The sequence below is a fragment of the Pelobates fuscus genome, chromosome 6 (genome assembly GCF_036172605.1).
Source record: "Pelobates fuscus isolate aPelFus1 chromosome 6, aPelFus1.pri, whole genome shotgun sequence".
Classification (NCBI taxonomy): Eukaryota; Metazoa; Chordata; class Amphibia; order Anura; family Pelobatidae; genus Pelobates; species Pelobates fuscus.
Window position 1 is genome coordinate 6,841,910 of NC_086322.1, and position 21,402 is coordinate 6,863,311.

Consider the following 21,402-nt stretch of genomic DNA (forward strand, 5'->3'; position numbering starts at 1 on the left):
AAAAGGAGTAGATTCACAATCACCTATTTTTGAATGTAACACTAACATTTCAAAATTTCAACATGTACAAGAGGAGAAATTTGTGGTTCAAATATATGTTGGAAAAGCACTTGTAGGATTTATTTTTCTTTCTCATATTCTGCATGCTATCACCATGTTAAAAATAAAGTAAAGATGTTGAGAGGAGAAATTAATTATAAATAGTCTTGTGCAAAATAATGTTTGGGCAGGTTGGCCTGGTTCCATAACTTGAATCCAAAGCCGAACGTAACGACAGCCTTGAATTTACCTCTACAGTTTTATTCATCGATACATTCAGGCGTGTACTGGAAGGAATTTGATTTGGACCTACCCTCTCCAACACATATTTGAACATGTCTAAGTATGAATAAAAATAGAATTCCGTATGTCAAAACATACATTTTTTTCCCCTTTGTTTGTTGTTAACAAAGATTTTGAAGTCTTAAGAAAGACTTTGCAGTCTTAAAAGCGTCATCTGAGCAGTTAGGACTTGCATTAATGACTTACGATAAACCATTGATTTTAAAGGGTTGAGATTGAAAACGACACATTTTTTATGATTTCTCTCATACATTTCTAAGTAAAAGCTAAACGTGTATTAATATAAGATGTTAGCTTTGAAAGGTGATATCAGAAGCACCAGGAAATATATATATATATTGATGGTGGCATGCCAACATCTTCTCTTTGGAGCACTTGAAGGGTTTTGCTATAAGTGCTTTTTGCTGACTATATTAAACACAGTTCGAAGCTACGTGTTTCAAAAGAAAAACATGAATGCTTGGGCTCATCCGGGATTTGAACCGGGGACCTCGCGCACCCGAAGCGAGAATCATACCCCTAGACCAACGAGCCATTACGCTTCCATGTCGGGCCTTAGGAAAAAATGCTAGACTAACGCAGCAGACAGCGTACGTGTTCTCAAAATATCCACAAAGTTTTTGTTTTGAAGTGGGGATTTTAAAATTCCTCAATAGGATCTTTTTTCCCAATATCATTTACATGTTTGATATTACATTTCTAATTTGAAGGAGGGATTTGAGCAGGTCGGGCAGCACTAGAGCAGGACTGATTTATCATAACATGTGGATTTGAAGAGTTAGGGGAAAAAAGGAGTAGATTCACAATCACCTATTTTTGAATGTAACACTAACATTTCAAAATTTCAACATGTACAAGAGGAGAAATTTGTGGTTCAAATTTATGTTGGAAAAGCACTTGTAGGATTTCTTTTTCTTTCTCATATTCTGCATGCTATCACCATGTTGAAAATAAAGTAAAGATGTTGAGAGGAGAAATTAATTATAAATAGTCTTGTGCAAAATAATGTTTGGGGAGGTTGGCTTGGTTCCATAACTTGAATCCACAGCCGAACATAACGACAGCCTTGAATTTACCTCTACAGTTTTATTCATCGATACATTCAGGCGTGTACTGGAAGGAATTTGATTTGGACCTACTCTCTCCAACACATATTTGAACATGTCTAAGTATGAATAAAAATAGAATTCCGTATGTCAAAACATATATTTTTTCCCCTTTGTTTGTTGTTAACAAAGATTTTGCAGTCTTAAGAAAGACTTTGCAGTCTTTAAACGTCATCTGAGCAGTTAGGACTTGCATTAATGACTTACGATAAACCATTGATTTTAAAGGGTTGATATTGAAAACGACACATTTTTTATGATTTCTCTCATACATTTCTAAGTAAAAGCTAAACGTGTATTAATATAAAATGTTAGCTTTGAAAGGTGATATCAGAAGCACCAGGAAATATATATATATATTGATGGTGGCATGCCAACATCTTCTCTTTGGAGCACTTGAAGGGTTTTGCTATAAGTGCTTTTTGCTGACTATATTAAACACAGTTCGAAGCTACGTGTTTCAAAAGAAAAACACTGAATGCATGGGCTCGTCTGGGATTTGAACCCGGGACCTCTCGCACCCGAAGCGAGAATCATACCCCTAGACCAACGAGCCATTACGCTTCCATGTTGGGCCTTAGGAAAAAATGCTAGACTAACGCAGCAGACAGCGTTTGTGTTCTCAAAATATCCACAAAGTTTTTGTTTTGAAGTGGGGATTTTAAAATTCCTCAATATGATCTTTTTTCCCAATATCATTTACATGTTTGATATTACATTTCTAATTTGAAGGAGGGATTTGAGCAGGTCTGGCAGCACTAGAGCAGGACTGATTTATCATAACATGTGGATTTGAAGAGTTAGGGGAAAAAAGGAGTACATTCACAATCACCTTTTTTTGAATGTAACACTAACATTTCAAAATTTCAACATGTACAAGAGGAGAAATTTGTGGTTCAAATATATGTTGGAAAAGCACTTGTAGGATTTATTTTTCTTTCTCATATTCTGCATGCTATCACCATGTTAAAAATAAAGTAAAGATGTTGAGAGGAGAAATTAATTATAAATAGTCTTGTGCAAAATAATGTTTGGGCAGGTTGGCCTGGTTCCATAACTTGAATCCACAGCCGAACGTAACGACAGCCTTGAATTTACATCTACAGTTTTATTCATCGATACATTCAGGCGTGTACTGGAAGGAATTTGATTTGGACCTACCCTCTCCAACACATATTTGAACATGTCTAAGTATGAATAAAAATAGAATTCCGTATGTCAAAACATACATTTTTTTCCCCTTTGTTTGTTGTTAACAAAGATTTTGAAGTCTTAAGAAAGACTTTGCAGTCTTAAAAGCGTCATCTGAGCAGTTAGGACTTGCATTAATGACTTACGATAAACCATTGATTTTAAAGGGTTGAGATTGAAAACGACACATTTTTTATGATTTCTCTCATACATTTCTAAGTAAAAGCTAAACGTGTATTAATATAAGATGTTAGCTTTGAAAGGTGATATCAGAAGCACCAGGAAATATATATATATATATATTGATGGTGGCATGCCAACATCTTCTCTTTGGAGCACTTGAAGGGTTTTGCTATAAGTGCTTTTTGCTGACTATATTAAACACAGTTCGAAGCTACGTGTTTCAAAAGAAAAACATGAATGCTTGGGCTCGTCCGGGATTTGAACCGGGGACCTCGCGCACCCGAAGCGAGAATCATACCCCTAGACCAACGAGCCATTACGCTTCCATGTCGGGCCTTTGGAAAAAATGCTAGACTAACGCAGCAGACAGCGTACGTGTTCTCAAAATATCCACAAAGTTTTTGTTTTGAAGTGGGGATTTTAAAATTCCTCAATAGGATCTTTTTTCCCAATATCATTTACATGTTTGATATTACATTTCTAATTTGAAGGAGGGATTTGAGCAGGTCGGGCAGCACTAGAGCAGGACTGATTTATCATAACATGTGGATTTGAAGAGTTAGGGGAAAAAAGGAGTAGATTCACAATCACCTATTTTTGAATGTAACACTAACATTTCAAAATTTCAACATGTACAAGAGGAGAAATTTGTGGTTCAAATTTATGTTGGAAAAGCACTTGTAGGATTTCTTTTTCTTTCTCATATTCTGCATGCTATCACCATGTTGAAAATAAAGTAAAGATGTTGAGAGGAGAAATTAATTATAAATAGTCTTGTGCAAAATAATGTTTGGGGAGGTTGGCTTGGTTCCATAACTTGAATCCACAGCCGAACATAACGACAGCCTTGAATTTACCTCTACAGTTTTATTCATCGATACATTCAGGCGTGTACTGGAAGGAATTTGATTTGGACCTACTCTCTCCAACACATATTTGAACATGTCTAAGTATGAATAAAAATAGAATTCCGTATGTCAAAACATATATTTTTTCCCCTTTGTTTGTTGTTAACAAAGATTTTGCAGTCTTAAGAAAGACTTTGCAGTCTTTAAACGTCATCTGAGCAGTTAGGACTTGCATTAATGACTTACGATAAACCATTGATTTTAAAGGGTTGATATTGAAAACGACACATTTTTTATGATTTCTCTCATACATTTCTAAGTAAAAGCTAAACGTGTATTAATATAAGATGTTAGCTTTGAAAGGTGATATCAGAAGCACCAGGAAATATATATATATATTGATGGTGGCATGCCAACATCTTCTCTTTGGAGCACTTGAAGGGTTTTGCTATAAGTGCTTTTTGCTGACTATATTAAACACAGTTCGAAGCTACGTGTTTCAAAAGAAAATCACTGAATGCATGGGCTCGTCCGGGATTTGAACCCGGGACCTCTCGCACCCGAAGCGAGAATCATACCCCTAGACCAACGAGCCATTACGCTTCCATGTTGGGCCTTAGGAAAAAATGCTAGACTAACGCAGCAGACAGCGTTTGTGTTCTCAAAATATCCACAAAGTTTTTGTTTTGAAGTGGGGATTTTAAAATTCCTCAATATGATCTTTTTTCCCAATATCATTTACATGTTTGATATTACATTTCTAATTTGAAGGAGGGATTTGAGCAGGTCTGGCAGCACTAGAGCAGGACTGATTTATCATAACATGTGGATTTGAAGAGTTAGGGGAAAAAAGGAGTACATTCACAATCACCTTTTTTTGAATGTAACACTAACATTTCAAAATTTCAACATGTACAAGAGGAGAAATTTGTGGTTCAAATATATGTTGGAAAAGCACTTGTAGGATTCATTTTTCTTTCTCATATTCTGCATGCTATCACCATGTTAAAAATAAAGTAAAGATGTTGAGAGGAGAAATTAATTATAAATAGTCTTGTGCAAAATAATGTTTGGGCAGGTTGGCCTGGTTCCATAACTTGAATCCACAGCCGAACGTAACGACAGCCTTGAATTTACATCTACAGTTTTATTCATCGATACATTCAGGCGTGTACTGGAAGGAATTTGATTTGGACCTACCCTCTCCAACACATATTTGAACATGTCTAAGTATGAATAAAAATAGAATTCAGTATGTCAAAACATACATTTTTTTCCCCTTTGTTTGTTGTTAACAAAGATTTTGAAGTCTTAAGAAAGACTTTGCAGTCTTAAAAGCGTCATCTGAGCAGTTAGGACTTGCATTAATGACTTACGATAAACCATTGATTTTAAAGGGTTGATATTGAAAACGACACATTTTTTATGATTTCTCTCATACATTTCTAAGTAAAAGCTAAACGTGTATTAATATAAGATGTTAGCTTTGAAAGGTGATATCAGAAGCACCAGGAAATATATATATTGATGGTGGCATGCCAACATCTTCTCTGTGGAGCACTTGAAGGGTTTTGCTACAAATGATTTTTGCTGACTATATTAAACACAGTTGGAAGCTACGTGTTTCAAAAGAAAAACACCAATTGCTTGGGCTCGTCCGGGATTTGAACCGGGGACCTCGCGCACCCGAAGCGAGAATCATACCCCTAGACCAACGAGCCATTACGCTTCCATGTCGGGCCTTAGGAAAAAATGCTAGACTAACGCAGCAGACAGCGTACGTGTTCTCAAAATATCCACAAAGTTTTTGTTTTGAAGTGGGGATTTTAAAATTCCTCAATAGGATCTTTTTTTCCCAATATCATTTACATGTTTGATATTACATTTCTAATTTGAAGGAGGGATTTGAGCAGGTCGGGCAGCACTAGAGCAGGACTGATTTATCATAACATGTGGATTTGAAGAGTTAGGGGAAAAAAGGAGTAGATTCACAATCACCTTTTTTGAATGTAACACTAACATTTCAAAATTTCAACATGTACAAGAGGAGAAATTTGTGGTTCAAATATATGTTGGAAAAGCACTTGTAGGATTTATTTTTCTTTCTCATATTCTGCATGCTATCACCATGTTGAAAATAAAGTAAAGATCTTGAGAGGAGAAATTAATTATAAATAGTCTTGTGCAAAATAATGTTTGGGGAGGTTGGCTTGGTTCCATAACTTGAATCCACAGCCGAACATAACGACAGCCTTGAATTTACCTCTACAGTTTTATTCATCGATACATTCAGGCGTGTACTGGAAGGAATTTGATTTGGACCTACTCTCTCCAACACATATTTGAACATGTCTAAGTATGAATAAAAATAGAATTCCGTATGTCAAAACATATATTTTTTCCCCTTTGTTTGTTGTTAACAAAGATTTTGCAGTCTTAAGAAAGACTTTGCAGTCTTTAAACGTCATCTGAGCAGTTAGGACTTGCATTAATGACTTACGATAAACCATTGATTTTAAAGGGTTGATATTGAAAACGACACATTTTTTATGATTTCTCTCATACATTTCTAAGTAAAAGCTAAACGTGTATTAATATAAGATGTTAGCTTTGAAAGGTGATATCAGAAGCACCAGGAAATATATATATATATTGATGGAGGCATGCCAACATCTTCTCTTTGGAGCACTTGAAGGGTTTTGCTATAAGTGCTTTTTGCTGACTATATTAAACACAGTTCGAAGCTACGTGTTTCAAAAGAAAAACACTGAATGCATGGGCTCGTCCGGGATTTGAACCCGGGACCTCTCGCACCCGAAGCGAGAATCATACCCCTAGACCAACGAGCCATTACGCTTCCATGTTGGGCCTTAGGAAAAAATGCTAGACTAACGCAGCAGACAGCGTTTGTGTTCTCAAAATATCCACAAAGTTTTTGTTTTGAAGTGGGGATTTTAAAATTCCTCAATATGATCTTTTTTCCCAATATCATTTACATGTTTGATATTACATTTCTAATTTGAAGGAGGGATTTGAGCAGGTCGGGCAGCACTAGAGCAGGACTGATTTATCATAACATGTGGATTTGAAGAGTTAGGGGAAAAAAGGAGTACATTCACAATCACCTATTTTTGAATGTAACACTAACATTTCAAAATTTCAACATGTACAAGAGGAGAAATTTGTGGTTCAAATATATGTTGGAAAAGCACTTGTAGGATTTATTTTTCTTTCTCATATTCTGCATGCTATCACCATGTTGAAAATAAAGTAAAGATGTTAAGAGGAGAAATTAATTATAAATAGTCTTGTGCAAAATAATGTTTGGGGAGGTTGGCCTGGTTCCATAACTTGAATCCACAGCCGAACGTAACGACAGCCTTGAATTTACCTCAACAGTTTTATTCATCGATATATTCAGGCGTGTACTGGAAGGAATTTGATTTGGACCTATCCTCTCCAACACATATTTGAACATGTCTAAGTATGAATAAAAATAGAATTCCGTATGTCAAAACATACATTTTTTTCCCCTTTGTTTGTTGTTAACAAAGATTTTGAAGTCTTAAGAAAGACTTTGCAGTCTTAAAAGCGTCATCTGAGCAGTTAGGACTTGCATTAATGACTTACGATAAACCATTGATTTTAAAGGGTTGAGATTGAAAACGACACATTTTTTATGATTTCTCTCATACATTTCTAAGTAAAAGCTAAACGTGTATTAATATAAGATGTTAGCTTTGAAAGGTGATATCAGAAGCACCAGGAAATATATATATATATTGATGGTGGCATGCCAACATCTTCTCTTTGGAGCACTTGAAGGGTTTTGCTATAAGTGCTTTTTGCTGACTATATTAAACACAGTTCGAAGCTACGTGTTTCAAAAGAAAAACATGAATGCTTGGGCTCGTCCGGGATTTGAACCGGGAACCTCGTGCACCCGAAGCGAGAATCATACCCCTAGACCAACGAGCCATTACGCTTCCATGTCGGGCCTTAGGAAAAAATGCTAGACTAACGCAGCAGACAGCGTACGTGTTCTCAAAATATCCACAAAGTTTTTGTTTTGAAGTGGGGATTTTAAAATTCCTCAATAGGATCTTTTTTCCCAATATCATTTACATGTTTGATATTACATTTCTAATTTGAAGGAGGGATTTGAGCAGGTCGGGCAGCACTAGAGCAGGACTGATTTATCATAACATGTGGATTTGAAGAGTTAGGGGAAAAAAGGAGTAGATTCACAATCACCTATTTTTGAATGTAACACTAACATTTCAAAATTTCAACATGTACAAGAGGAGAAATTTGTGGTTCAAATTTATGTTGGAAAAGCACTTGTAGGATTTCTTTTTCTTTCTCATATTCTGCATGCTATCACCATGTTGAAAATAAAGTAAAGATGTTGAGAGGAGAAATTAATTATAAATAGTCTTGTGCAAAATAATGTTTGGGGAGGTTGGCTTGGTTCCATAACTTGAATCCACAGCCGAACATAACGACAGCCTTGAATTTACCTCTACAGTTTTATTCATCGATACATTCAGGCGTGTACTGGAAGGAATTTGATTTGGACCTACTCTCTCCAACACATATTTGAACATGTCTAAGTATGAATAAAAATAGAATTCCGTATGTCAAAACATATATTTTTTCCCCTTTGTTTGTTGTTAACAAAGATTTTGCAGTCTTAAGAAAGACTTTGCAGTCTTTAAACGTCATCTGAGCAGTTAGGACTTGCATTAATGACTTACGATAAACCATTGATTTTAAAGGGTTGATATTGAAAACGACACATTTTTTATGATTTCTCTCATACATTTCTAAGTAAAAGCTAAACGTGTATTAATATAAGATGTTAGCTTTGAAAGGTGATATCAGAAGCACCAGGAAATATATATATATATTGATGGTGGCATGCCAACATCTTCTCTTTGGAGCACTTGAAGGGTTTTGCTATAAGTGCTTTTTGCTGACTATATTAAACACAGTTCGAAGCTACGTGTTTCAAAAGAAAATCACTGAATGCATGGGCTCGTCCGGGATTTGAACCCGGGACCTCTCGCACCCGAAGCGAGAATCATACCCCTAGACCAACGAGCCATTACGCTTCCATGTTGGGCCTTAGGAAAAAATGCTAGACTAACGCAGCAGACAGCGTTTGTGTTCTCAAAATATCCACAAAGTTTTTGTTTTGAAGTGGGGATTTTAAAATTCCTCAATATGATCTTTTTTCCCAATATCATTTACATGTTTGATATTACATTTCTAATTTGAAGGAGGGATTTGAGCAGGTCTGGCAGCACTAGAGCAGGACTGATTTATCATAACATGTGGATTTGAAGAGTTAGGGGAAAAAAGGAGTACATTCACAATCACCTTTTTTTGAATGTAACACTAACATTTCAAAATTTCAACATGTACAAGAGGAGAAATTTGTGGTTCAAATATATGTTGGAAAAGCACTTGTAGGATTCATTTTTCTTTCTCATATTCTGCATGCTATCACCATGTTAAAAATAAAGTAAAGATGTTGAGAGGAGAAATTAATTATAAATAGTCTTGTGCAAAATAATGTTTGGGCAGGTTGGCCTGGTTCCATAACTTGAATCCACAGCCGAACGTAACGACAGCCTTGAATTTACATCTACAGTTTTATTCATCGATACATTCAGGCGTGTACTGGAAGGAATTTGATTTGGACCTACCCTCTCCAACACATATTTGAACATGTCTAAGTATGAATAAAAATAGAATTCAGTATGTCAAAACATACATTTTTTTCCCCTTTGTTTGTTGTTAACAAAGATTTTGAAGTCTTAAGAAAGACTTTGCAGTCTTAAAAGCGTCATCTGAGCAGTTAGGACTTGCATTAATGACTTACGATAAACCATTGATTTTAAAGGGTTGATATTGAAAACGACACATTTTTTATGATTTCTCTCATACATTTCTAAGTAAAAGCTAAACGTGTATTAATATAAGATGTTAGCTTTGAAAGGTGATATCAGAAGCACCAGGAAATATATATATTGATGGTGGCATGCCAACATCTTCTCTGTGGAGCACTTGAAGGGTTTTGCTACAAATGATTTTTGCTGACTATATTAAACACAGTTGGAAGCTACGTGTTTCAAAAGAAAAACACCAATTGCTTGGGCTCGTCCGGGATTTGAACCGGGGACCTCGCGCACCCGAAGCGAGAATCATACCCCTAGACCAACGAGCCATTACGCTTCCATGTCGGGCCTTAGGAAAAAATGCTAGACTAACGCAGCAGACAGCGTACGTGTTCTCAAAATATCCACAAAGTTTTTGTTTTGAAGTGGGGATTTTAAAATTCCTCAATAGGATCTTTTTTTCCCAATATCATTTACATGTTTGATATTACATTTCTAATTTGAAGGAGGGATTTGAGCAGGTCGGGCAGCACTAGAGCAGGACTGATTTATCATAACATGTGGATTTGAAGAGTTAGGGGAAAAAAGGAGTAGATTCACAATCACCTTTTTTGAATGTAACACTAACATTTCAAAATTTCAACATGTACAAGAGGAGAAATTTGTGGTTCAAATATATGTTGGAAAAGCACTTGTAGGATTTATTTTTCTTTCTCATATTCTGCATGCTATCACCATGTTGAAAATAAAGTAAAGATCTTGAGAGGAGAAATTAATTATAAATAGTCTTGTGCAAAATAATGTTTGGGGAGGTTGGCTTGGTTCCATAACTTGAATCCACAGCCGAACATAACGACAGCCTTGAATTTACCTCTACAGTTTTATTCATCGATACATTCAGGCGTGTACTGGAAGGAATTTGATTTGGACCTACTCTCTCCAACACATATTTGAACATGTCTAAGTATGAATAAAAATAGAATTCCGTATGTCAAAACATATATTTTTTCCCCTTTGTTTGTTGTTAACAAAGATTTTGCAGTCTTAAGAAAGACTTTGCAGTCTTTAAACGTCATCTGAGCAGTTAGGACTTGCATTAATGACTTACGATAAACCATTGATTTTAAAGGGTTGATATTGAAAACGACACATTTTTTATGATTTCTCTCATACATTTCTAAGTAAAAGCTAAACGTGTATTAATATAAGATGTTAGCTTTGAAAGGTGATATCAGAAGCACCAGGAAATATATATATATATTGATGGTGGCATGCCAACATCTTCTCTTTGGAGCACTTGAAGGGTTTTGCTATAAGTGCTTTTTGCTGACTATATTAAACACAGTTCGAAGCTACGTGTTTCAAAAGAAAAACACTGAATGCATGGGCTCGTCCGGGATTTGAACCCGGGACCTCTCGCACCCGAAGCGAGAATCATACCCCTAGACCAACGAGCCATTACGCTTCCATGTTGGGCCTTAGGAAAAAATGCTAGACTAACGCAGCAGACAGCGTTTGTGTTCTCAAAATATCCACAAAGTTTTTGTTTTGAAGTGGGGATTTTAAAATTCCTCAATATGATCTTTTTTCCCAATATCATTTACATGTTTGATATTACATTTCTAATTTGAAGGAGGGATTTGAGCAGGTCGGGCAGCACTAGAGCAGGACTGATTTATCATAACATGTGGATTTGAAGAGTTAGGGGAAAAAAGGAGTACATTCACAATCACCTATTTTTGAATGTAACACTAACATTTCAAAATTTCAACATGTACAAGAGGAGAAATTTGTGGTTCAAATATATGTTGGAAAAGCACTTGTAGGATTTATTTTTCTTTCTCATATTCTGCATGCTATCACCATGTTGAAAATAAAGTAAAGATGTTAAGAGGAGAAATTAATTATAAATAGTCTTGTGCAAAATAATGTTTGGGGAGGTTGGCCTGGTTCCATAACTTGAATCCACAGCCGAACGTAACGACAGCCTTGAATTTACCTCAACAGTTTTATTCATCGATATATTCAGGCGTGTACTGGAAGGAATTTGATTTGGACCTATCCTCTCCAACACATATTTGAACATGTCTAAGTATGAATAAAAATAGAATTCCGTATGTCAAAACATACATTTTTTTCCCCTTTGTTTGTTGTTAACAAAGATTTTGAAGTCTTAAGAAAGACTTTGCAGTCTTAAAAGCGTCATCTGAGCAGTTAGGACTTGCATTAATGACTTACGATAAACCATTGATTTTAAAGGGTTGAGATTGAAAACGACACATTTTTTATGATTTCTCTCATACATTTCTAAGTAAAAGCTAAACGTGTATTAATATAAGATGTTAGCTTTGAAAGGTGATATCAGAAGCACCAGGAAATATATATATATATTGATGGTGGCATGCCAACATCTTCTCTTTGGAGCACTTGAAGGGTTTTGCTATAAGTGCTTTTTGCTGACTATATTAAACACAGTTCGAAGCTACGTGTTTCAAAAGAAAAACATGAATGCTTGGGCTCGTCCGGGATTTGAACCGGGGACCTCGTGCACCCGAAGCGAGAATCATACCCCTAGACCAACGAGCCATTACGCTTCCATGTCGGGCCTTAGGAAAAAATGCTAGACTAACGCAGCAGACAGCGTACGTGTTCTCAAAATATCCACAAAGTTTTTGTTTTGAAGTGGGGATTTTAAAATTCCTCAATAGGATCTTTTTTCCCAATATCATTTACATGTTTGATATTACATTTCTAATTTGAAGGAGGGATTTGAGCAGGTCGGGCAGCACTAGAGCAGGACTGATTTATCATAACATGTGGATTTGAAGAGTTAGGGGAAAAAAGGAGTAGATTCACAATCACCTATTTTTGAATGTAACACTAACATTTCAAAATTTCAACATGTACAAGAGGAGAAATTTGTGGTTCAAATTTATGTTGGAAAAGCACTTGTAGGATTTCTTTTTCTTTCTCATATTCTGCATGCTATCACCATGTTGAAAATAAAGTAAAGATGTTGAGAGGAGAAATTAATTATAAATAGTCTTGTGCAAAATAATGTTTGGGGAGGTTGGCTTGGTTCCATAACTTGAATCCACAGCCGAACATAACGACAGCCTTGAATTTACCTCTACAGTTTTATTCATCGATACATTCAGGCGTGTACTGGAAGGAATTTGATTTGGACCTACTCTCTCCAACACATATTTGAACATGTCTAAGTATGAATAAAAATAGAATTCCGTATGTCAAAACATATATTTTTTCCCCTTTGTTTGTTGTTAACAAAGATTTTGCAGTCTTAAGAAAGACTTTGCAGTCTTTAAACGTCATCTGAGCAGTTAGGACTTGCATTAATGACTTACGATAAACCATTGATTTTAAAGGGTTGATATTGAAAACGACACATTTTTTATGATTTCTCTCATACATTTCTAAGTAAAAGCTAAACGTGTATTAATATAAGATGTTAGCTTTGAAAGGTGATATCAGAAGCACCAGGAAATATATATATATATTGATGGTGGCATGCCAACATCTTCTCTTTGGAGCACTTGAAGGGTTTTGCTATAAGTGCTTTTTGCTGACTATATTAAACACAGTTCGAAGCTACGTGTTTCAAAAGAAAAACACTGAATGCATGGGCTCGTCCGGGATTTGAACCCGGGACCTCTCGCACCCGAAGCGAGAATCATACCCCTAGACCAACGAGCCATTACGCTTCCATGTTGGGCCTTAGGAAAAAATGCTAGATTAACGCAGCAGACAGCGTTTGTGTTCTCAAAATATCCACAAAGTTTTTGTTTTGAAGTGGGGATTTTAAAATTCCTCAATATGATCTTTTTTCCCAATATCATTTACATGTTTGATATTACATTTCTAATTTGAATGAGGGATTTGAGCAGGTCTGGCAGCACTAGAGCAGGACTGATTTATCATAACATGTGGATTTGAAGAGTTAGGGGAAAAAAGGAGTACATTCACAATCACCTTTTTTTGAATGTAACACTAACATTTCAAAATTTCAACATGTACAAGAGGAGAAATTTGTGGTTCAAATATATGTTGGAAAAGCACTTGTAGGATTTATTTTTCTTTCTCATATTCTGCATGCTATCACCATGTTAAAAATAAAGTAAAGATGTTGAGAGGAGAAATTAATTATAAATAGTCTTGTGCAAAATAATGTTTGGGCAGGTTGGCCTGGTTCCATAACTTGAATCCACAGCCGAACGTAACGACAGCCTTGAATTTACATCTACAGTTTTATTCATCGATACATTCAGGCGTGTACTGGAAGGAATTTGATTTGGACCTACCCTCTCCAACACATATTTGAACATGTCTAAGTATGAATAAAAATAGAATTCCGTATGTCAAAACATACATTTTTTTCCCCTTTGTTTGTTGTTAACAAAGATTTTGAAGTCTTAAGAAAGACTTTGCAGTCTTAAAAGCGTCATCTGAGCAGTTAGGACTTGCATTAATGACTTACGATAAACCATTGATTTTAAAGGGTTGAGATTGAAAACGACACATTTTTTATGATTTCTCTCATACATTTCTAAGTAAAAGCTAAACGTGTATTAATATAAGATGTTAGCTTTGAAAGGTGATATCAGAAGCACCAGGAAATATATATATATATTGATGGTGGCATGCCAACATCTTCTCTTTGGAGCACTTGAAGGGTTTTGCTATAAGTGCTTTTTGCTGACTATATTAAACACAGTTCGAAGCTACGTGTTTCAAAAGAAAAACATGAATGCTTGGGCTCGTCCGGGATTTGAACCGGGGACCTCGCGCACCCGAAGCGAGAATCATACCCCTAGACCAACGAGCCATTACGCTTCCATGTCGGGCCTTAGGAAAAAATGCTAGACTAACGCAGCAGACAGCGTACGTGTTCTCAAAATATCCACAAAGTTTTTGTTTTGAAGTGGGGATTTTAAAATTCCTCAATAGGATCTTTTTTCCCAATATCATTTACATGTTTGATATTACATTTCTAATTTGAAGGAGGGATTTGAGCAGGTCGGGCAGCACTAGAGCAGGACTGATTTATCATAACATGTGGATTTGAAGAGTTAGGGGAAAAAAGGAGTAGATTCACAATCACCTATTTTTGAATGTAACACTAACATTTCAAAATTTCAACATGTACAAGAGGAGAAATTTGTTGTTCAAATTTATGTTGGAAAAGCACTTGTAGGATTTCTTTTTCTTTCTCATATTCTGCATGCTATCACCATGTTGAAAATAAAGTAAAGATGTTGAGAGGAGAAATTAATTATAAATAGTCTTGTGCAAAATAATGTTTGGGGAGGTTGGCTTGGTTCCATAACTTGAATCCACAGCCGAACATAACGACAGCCTTGAATTTACCTCTACAGTTTTATTCATCGATACATTCAGGCGTGTACTGGAAGGAATTTGATTTGGACCTACTCTCTCCAACACATATTTGAACATGTCTAAGTATGAATAAAAATAGAATTCCGTATGTCAAAACATATATTTTTTCCCCTTTGTTTGTTGTTAACAAAGATTTTGCAGTCTTAAGAAAGACTTTGCAGTCTTTAAACGTCATCTGAGCAGTTAGGACTTGCATTAATGACTTACGATAAACCATTGATTTTAAAGGGTTGATATTGAAAACGACACATTTTTTATGATTTCTCTCATACATTTCTAAGTAAAAGCTAAACGTGTATTAATATAAGATGTTAGCTTTGAAAGGTGATATCAGAAGCACCAGGAAATATATATATATATTGATGGTGGCATGCCAACATCTTCTCTTTGGAGCACTTGAAGGGTTTTGCTATAAGTGCTTTTTGCTGACTATATTAAACACAGTTCGAAGCTACGTGTTTCAAAAGAAAAACACTGAATGCATGGGCTCGTCCGGGATTTGAACCCGGGACCTCTCGCACCCGAAGCGAGAATCATACCCCTAGACCAACGAGCCATTACGCTTCCATGTTGGGCCTTAGAAAAAAAATGCTAGACTAACGCAGCAGACAGCGTTTGTGTTCTCAAAATATCCACAAAGTTTTTGTTTTGAAGTGGGGATTTTAAAATTCCTCAATATGATCTTTTTTCCCAATATCATTTACATGTTTGATATTACATTTCTAATTTGAAGGAGGGATTTGAGCAGGTCTGGCAGCACTAGAGCAGGACTGATTTATCATAACATGTGGATTTGAAGAGTTAGGGGAAAAAAGGAGTACATTCACAATCACCTTTTTTTGAATGTAACACTAACATTTCAAAATTTCAACATGTACAAGAGGAGAAATTTGTGGTTCAAATATATGTTGGAAAAGCACTTGTAGGATTCATTTTTCTTTCTCATATTCTGCATGCTATCACCATGTTAAAAATAAAGTAAAGATGTTGAGAGGAGAAATTAATTATAAATAGTCTTGTGCAAAATAATGTTTGGGCAGGTTGGCCTGGTTCCATAACTTGAATCCACAGCCGAACGTAACGACAGCCTTGAATTTACATCTACAGTTTTATTCATCGATACATTCAGGCGTGTACTGGAAGGAATTTGATTTGGACCTACCCTCTCCAACACATATTTGAACATGTCTAAGTATGAATAAAAATAGAATTCAGTATGTCAAAACATACATTTTTTTCCCCTTTGTTTGTTGTTAACAAAGATTTTGAAGTCTTAAGAAAGACTTTGCAGTCTTAAAAGCGTCATCTGAGCAGTTAGGACTTGCATTAATGACTTACGATAAACCATTGATTTTAAAGGGTTGATATTGAAAACGACACATTTTTTATGATTTCTCTCATACATTTCTAAGTAAAAGCTAAACGTGTATTAATATAAGATGTTAGCTTTGAAAGGTGATATCAGAAGCACCAGGAAATATATATATATATTGATGGTGGCATGCCAACATCTTCTCTTTGGAGCACTTGAAGGGTTTTGCTATAAGTGCTTTTTGCTGACTATATTAAACACAGTTCGAAGCTACGTGATTCAAAAGAAAAACACGAATGCATGGGCTCGTCCGGGATTTGAACCGGGGACCTCGCGCACCCGAAGCGAGAATCATACCCCTAGACCAACGAGCCATTACGCTTCCATGTCGGGCCTTAGGAAAAAATGCTAGACTAACGCAGCAGACAGCGTTTGTGTTCTCAAAATATCCACAAAGTTTTTGTTTTGAAGTGGGGATTTTAAAATTCCTCAATAGGATCTTTTTTTCCCAATATCATTTACATGTTTGATATTACATTTCTAATTTGAAGGAGGGATTTGAGCAGGTCGGGCAGCACTAGAGCAGGACTGATTTATCATAACATGTGGATTTGAAGAGTTAGGGGAAAAAAGGAGTAGATTCACAATCACCTATTTTTGAATGTAACACTAACATTTCAAAATTTCAACATGTACAAGAGGAGAAATTTGTGGTTCAAATATATGTTGGAAAAGCACTTGTAGGATTTATTTTTCTTTCTCATATTCTGCATGCTATCACCATGTTAAAAATAAAGTAAAGATGTTGAGAGGAGAAATTAATTATAAATAGTCTTGTGCAAAATAATGTTTGGGCAGGTTGGCCTGGTTCCATAACTTGAATCCACAGCCGAACGTAACGACAGCCTTGAATTTACATCTACAGTTTTATTCATCGATACATTCAGGCGTGTACTGGAAGGAATTTGATTTGGACCTACTCTCTCCAACACATATTTGAACATGTCTAAGTATGAATAAAAATAGAATTCCGTATGTCAAAACATATATTTTTTCCCCTTTGTTTGTTGTTAACAAAGATTTTGCAGTCTTAAGAAAGACTTTGCAGTCTTTAAACGTCATCTGAGCAGTTAGGACTTGCATTAATGACTTACGATAAACCATTGATTTTAAAGGGTTGATATTGAAAACGACACATTTTTTATGATTTCTCTCATACATTTCTAAGTAAAAGCTAAACGTGTATTAATATAAGATGTTAGCTTTGAAAGGTGATATCAGAAGCACCAGGAAATATATATATATATTGATGGTGGCATGCCAACATCTTCTCTTTGGAGCACTTGAAGGGTTTTGCTATAAGTGCTTTTTGCTGACTATATTAAACACAGTTCGAAGCTACGTGTTTCAAAAGAAAAACACTGAATGCATGGGCTCGTCCGGGATTTGAATTTTAAAATCCCCACTTCAAAACAAAAACTTTGTGGATATTTTGAGAACACAAACGCTGTCTGCTGCGTTAGACCTCTCGCACCCGAAGCGAGAATCATACCCCTAGACCAACGAGCCATTACGCTTCCATGTTGGGCCTTAGGAAAAAATGCTAGACTAACGCAGCAGACAGCGTTTGTGTTCTCAAAATATCCACAAAGTTTTTGTTTTGAAGTGGGGATTTTAAATTCCTCAATATGATCTTTTTTCCCAATATCATTTACATGTTTGATATTACATTTCTAATTTGAAGGAGGGATTTGAGCAGGTCGGGCAGCACTAGAGCAGGACTGATTTATCATAACATGTGGATTTGAAGAGTTAGGGGAAAAAAGGAGTACATTCACAATCACCTTTTTTTGAATGTTTACTAACATTTCAAAATTTCAACATGTACAAGAGGAGAAATTTGTGGTTCAAATATATGTTGGAAAAGCACTTGTAGGATTTATTTTTCTTTCTCATATTCTGCATGCTATCACCATGTTGAAAATAAAGTAAAGATGTTAAGAGGAGAAATTAATTATAAATAGTCTTGTGCAAAATAATGTTTGGGGAGGTTGGCCTGGTTCCATAACTTGAATCCACAGCCGAATGTAACGACAGCCTTGAATTTACCTCTACAGTTTTATTCATCGATATATTCAGGCGTGTACTGGAAGGAATTTGATTTGGACCTATCCTCTCCAACACATATTTGAACATGTCTATGTATGAATAAAAATAGAATTCCGTATGTCAAAACATATATTTTTTCCCCTTTGTTTGCTGTTAACAAAGATTTTGCAGTCTTAAGAAAGACTTTGCAGTCTTAAAAGCGTCATCTGAGCAGTTAGGACTTGCATTAATGACTTACGATAAACCATTGATTTTAAAGGGTTGATATTGAAAACGACACATTTTTTATGATTTCTCTCATACATTTCTAAGTAAAAGCTAAACGTGTATTAATATAAGATGTTAGCTTTGAAAGGTGATATCAGAAGCACCAGGAAATATATATATATATTGATGGTGGCATGCCAACATCTTCTCTTTGGAGCACTTGAAGGGTTTTGCTATAAGTGCTTTTTGCTGACTATATTAAACACAGTTCGAAGCTACGTGATTCAAAAGAAAAACACGAATGCATGGGCTCGTCCGGGATTTGAACCGGGGACCTCGCGCACCCGAAGCGAGAATCATACCCCTAGACCAACGAGCCATTACGCTTCCATGTCGGGCCTTAGGAAAAAATGCTAGACTAACGCAGCAGACAGCGTTTGTGTTCTCAAAATATCCACAAAGTTTTTGTTTTGAAGTGGGGATTTTAAAATTCCTCAATAGGATCTTTTTTTCCCAATATCATTTACATGTTTGATATTACATTTCTAATTTGAAGGAGGGATTTGAGCAGGTCGGGCAGCACTAGAGCAGGACTGATTTATCATAACATGTGGATTTGAAGAGTTAGGGGAAAAAAGGAGTAGATTCACAATCACCTATTTTTGAATGTAACACTAACATTTCAAAATTTCAACATGTACAAGAGGAGAAATTTGTGGTTCAAATATATGTTGGAAAAGCACTTGTAGGATTTATTTTTCTTTCTCATATTCTGCATGCTATCACCATGTTAAAAATAAAGTAAAGATGTTGAGAGGAGAAATTAATTATAAATAGTCTTGTGCAAAATAATGTTTGGGCAGGTTGGCCTGGTTCCATAACTTGAATCCACAGCCGAACGTAACGACAGCCTTGAATTTACATCTACAGTTTTATTCATCGATACATTCAGGCGTGTACTGGAAGGAATTTGATTTGGACCTACTCTCTCCAACACATATTTGAACATGTCTAAGTATGAATAAAAATAGAATTCCGTATGTCAAAACATATATTTTTTCCCCTTTGTTTGTTGTTAACAAAGATTTTGCAGTCTTAAGAAAGACTTTGCAGTCTTTAAACGTCATCTGAGCAGTTAGGACTTGCATTAATGACTTACGATAAACCATTGATTTTAAAGGGTTGATATTGAAAACGACACATTTTTTATGATTTCTCTCATACATTTCTAAGTAAAAGCTAAACGTGTATTAATATAAGATGTTAGCTTTGAAAGGTGATATCAGAAGCACCAGGAAATATATATATATATTGATGGTGGCATGCCAACATCTTCTCTTTGGAGCACTTGAAGGGTTTTGCTATAAGTGCTTTTTGCTGACTATATTAAACACAGTTCGAAGCTACGTGTTTCAAAAGAAAAACACTGAATGCATGGGCTCGTCCGGGATTTGAATTTTAAAATCCCCACTTCAAAACAAAAACTTTGTGGATATTTTGAGAACACAAACGCTGTCTGCTGCGTTAGACCTCTCGCACCCGAAGCGAGAATCATACCCCTAGACCAACGAGCCATTACGCTTCCATGTTGGGCCTTAGGAAAAAATGCTAGACTAACGCAGCAGACAGCGTTTGTGTTCTCAAAATATCCACAAAGTTTTTGTTTTGAAGTGGGGATTTTAAATTCCTCAATATGATCTTTTTTCCCAATATCATTTACATGTTTGATATTACATTTCTAATTTGAAGGAGGGATTTGAGCAGGTCGGGCAGCACTAGAGCAGGACTGATTTATCATAACATGTGGATTTGAAGAGTTAGGGGAAAAAAGGAGTACATTCACAATCACCTTTTTTTGAATGTTTACTAACATTTCAAAATTTCAACATGTACAAGAGGAGAAATTTGTGGTTCAAATATATGTTGGAAAAGCACTTGTAGGATTTATTTTTCTTTCTCATATTCTGCATGCTATCACCATGTTGAAAATAAAGTAAAGATGTTAAGAGGAGAAATTAATTATAAATAGTCTTGTGCAAAATAATGTTTGGGGAGGTTGGCCTGGTTCCATAACTTGAATCCACAGCCGAATGTAACGACAGCCTTGAATTTACCTCTACAGTTTTATTCATCGATATATTCAGGCGTGTACTGGAAGGAATTTGATTTGGACCTATCCTCTCCAACACATATTTGAACATGTCTATGTATGAATAAAAATAGAATTCCGTATGTCAAAACATATATTTTTTCCCCTTTGTTTGCTGTTAACAAAGATTTTGCAGTCTTAAGAAAGACTTTGCAGTCTTAAAAGCGTCATCTGAGCAGTTAGGACTTGCATTAATGACTTACGATAAACCATTGATTTTAAAGGGTTGATATTGAAAACGACACATTTTTTATGATTTCTCTCATACATTTCTAAGTAAAAGCTAAACGTGTATTAATATAAGATGTTAGCTTTGAAAGGTGCTATCAGAAGCACCAGGAAATATATATATATGTATTGATGGTGGCATGCCAACATCTTCTCTTTGGAGCACTTGAAGGGTTTTGCTATAAGTGCTTTTTGCTGACTATATTAAACACAGTTCGAAGCTACGTGTTTCAAAAGAAAAACACTGAATGCATGGGCTCGTCCGGGATTTGAACCCGGGACCTCTTGCACCCGAAGCGAGAATCATACCCCTAGACCAAGGAGCCATTACGCTTCCATGTTGGGCCTTAGGAAAAAATGCTAGACTAACGCAGCAGACAGCGTTTGTGTTCTCAAAATATCCACAAAG

General features: G+C 35.8%; 7 non-coding genes across 7 annotated transcripts; all 7 read right to left on the reverse strand.

The window, feature by feature from the left end:
* Positions 1 to 1,932: 1,932 nt before the first annotated feature.
* On the reverse strand, positions 1,933 to 2,004 carry TRNAP-CGG (transfer RNA proline (anticodon CGG)). Its single transcript has one exon. It is a non-coding gene; the product is annotated as a tRNA-Pro (tRNA).
* A 2,189-nt stretch (positions 2,005 to 4,193) lies between these two features.
* Positions 4,194 to 4,265, reverse strand: TRNAP-CGG (transfer RNA proline (anticodon CGG)). Its single transcript has one exon. It is a non-coding gene; the product is annotated as a tRNA-Pro (tRNA).
* A 2,182-nt stretch (positions 4,266 to 6,447) lies between these two features.
* Positions 6,448 to 6,519, reverse strand: TRNAP-CGG (transfer RNA proline (anticodon CGG)). The gene has a single exon. It is a non-coding gene; the product is annotated as a tRNA-Pro (tRNA).
* A 2,185-nt stretch (positions 6,520 to 8,704) lies between these two features.
* Positions 8,705 to 8,776, reverse strand: TRNAP-CGG (transfer RNA proline (anticodon CGG)). The gene has a single exon. It is a non-coding gene; the product is annotated as a tRNA-Pro (tRNA).
* A 2,182-nt stretch (positions 8,777 to 10,958) lies between these two features.
* On the reverse strand, positions 10,959 to 11,030 carry TRNAP-CGG (transfer RNA proline (anticodon CGG)). The gene has a single exon. It is a non-coding gene; the product is annotated as a tRNA-Pro (tRNA).
* Positions 11,031 to 13,215: 2,185 nt separating this feature from the next.
* On the reverse strand, positions 13,216 to 13,287 carry TRNAP-CGG (transfer RNA proline (anticodon CGG)). The gene has a single exon. It is a non-coding gene; the product is annotated as a tRNA-Pro (tRNA).
* Positions 13,288 to 15,472: 2,185 nt separating this feature from the next.
* TRNAP-CGG (transfer RNA proline (anticodon CGG)) lies at positions 15,473 to 15,544 on the reverse strand. The gene has a single exon. It is a non-coding gene; the product is annotated as a tRNA-Pro (tRNA).
* Between the last annotated feature and the right edge of the window lie 5,858 nt (positions 15,545 to 21,402).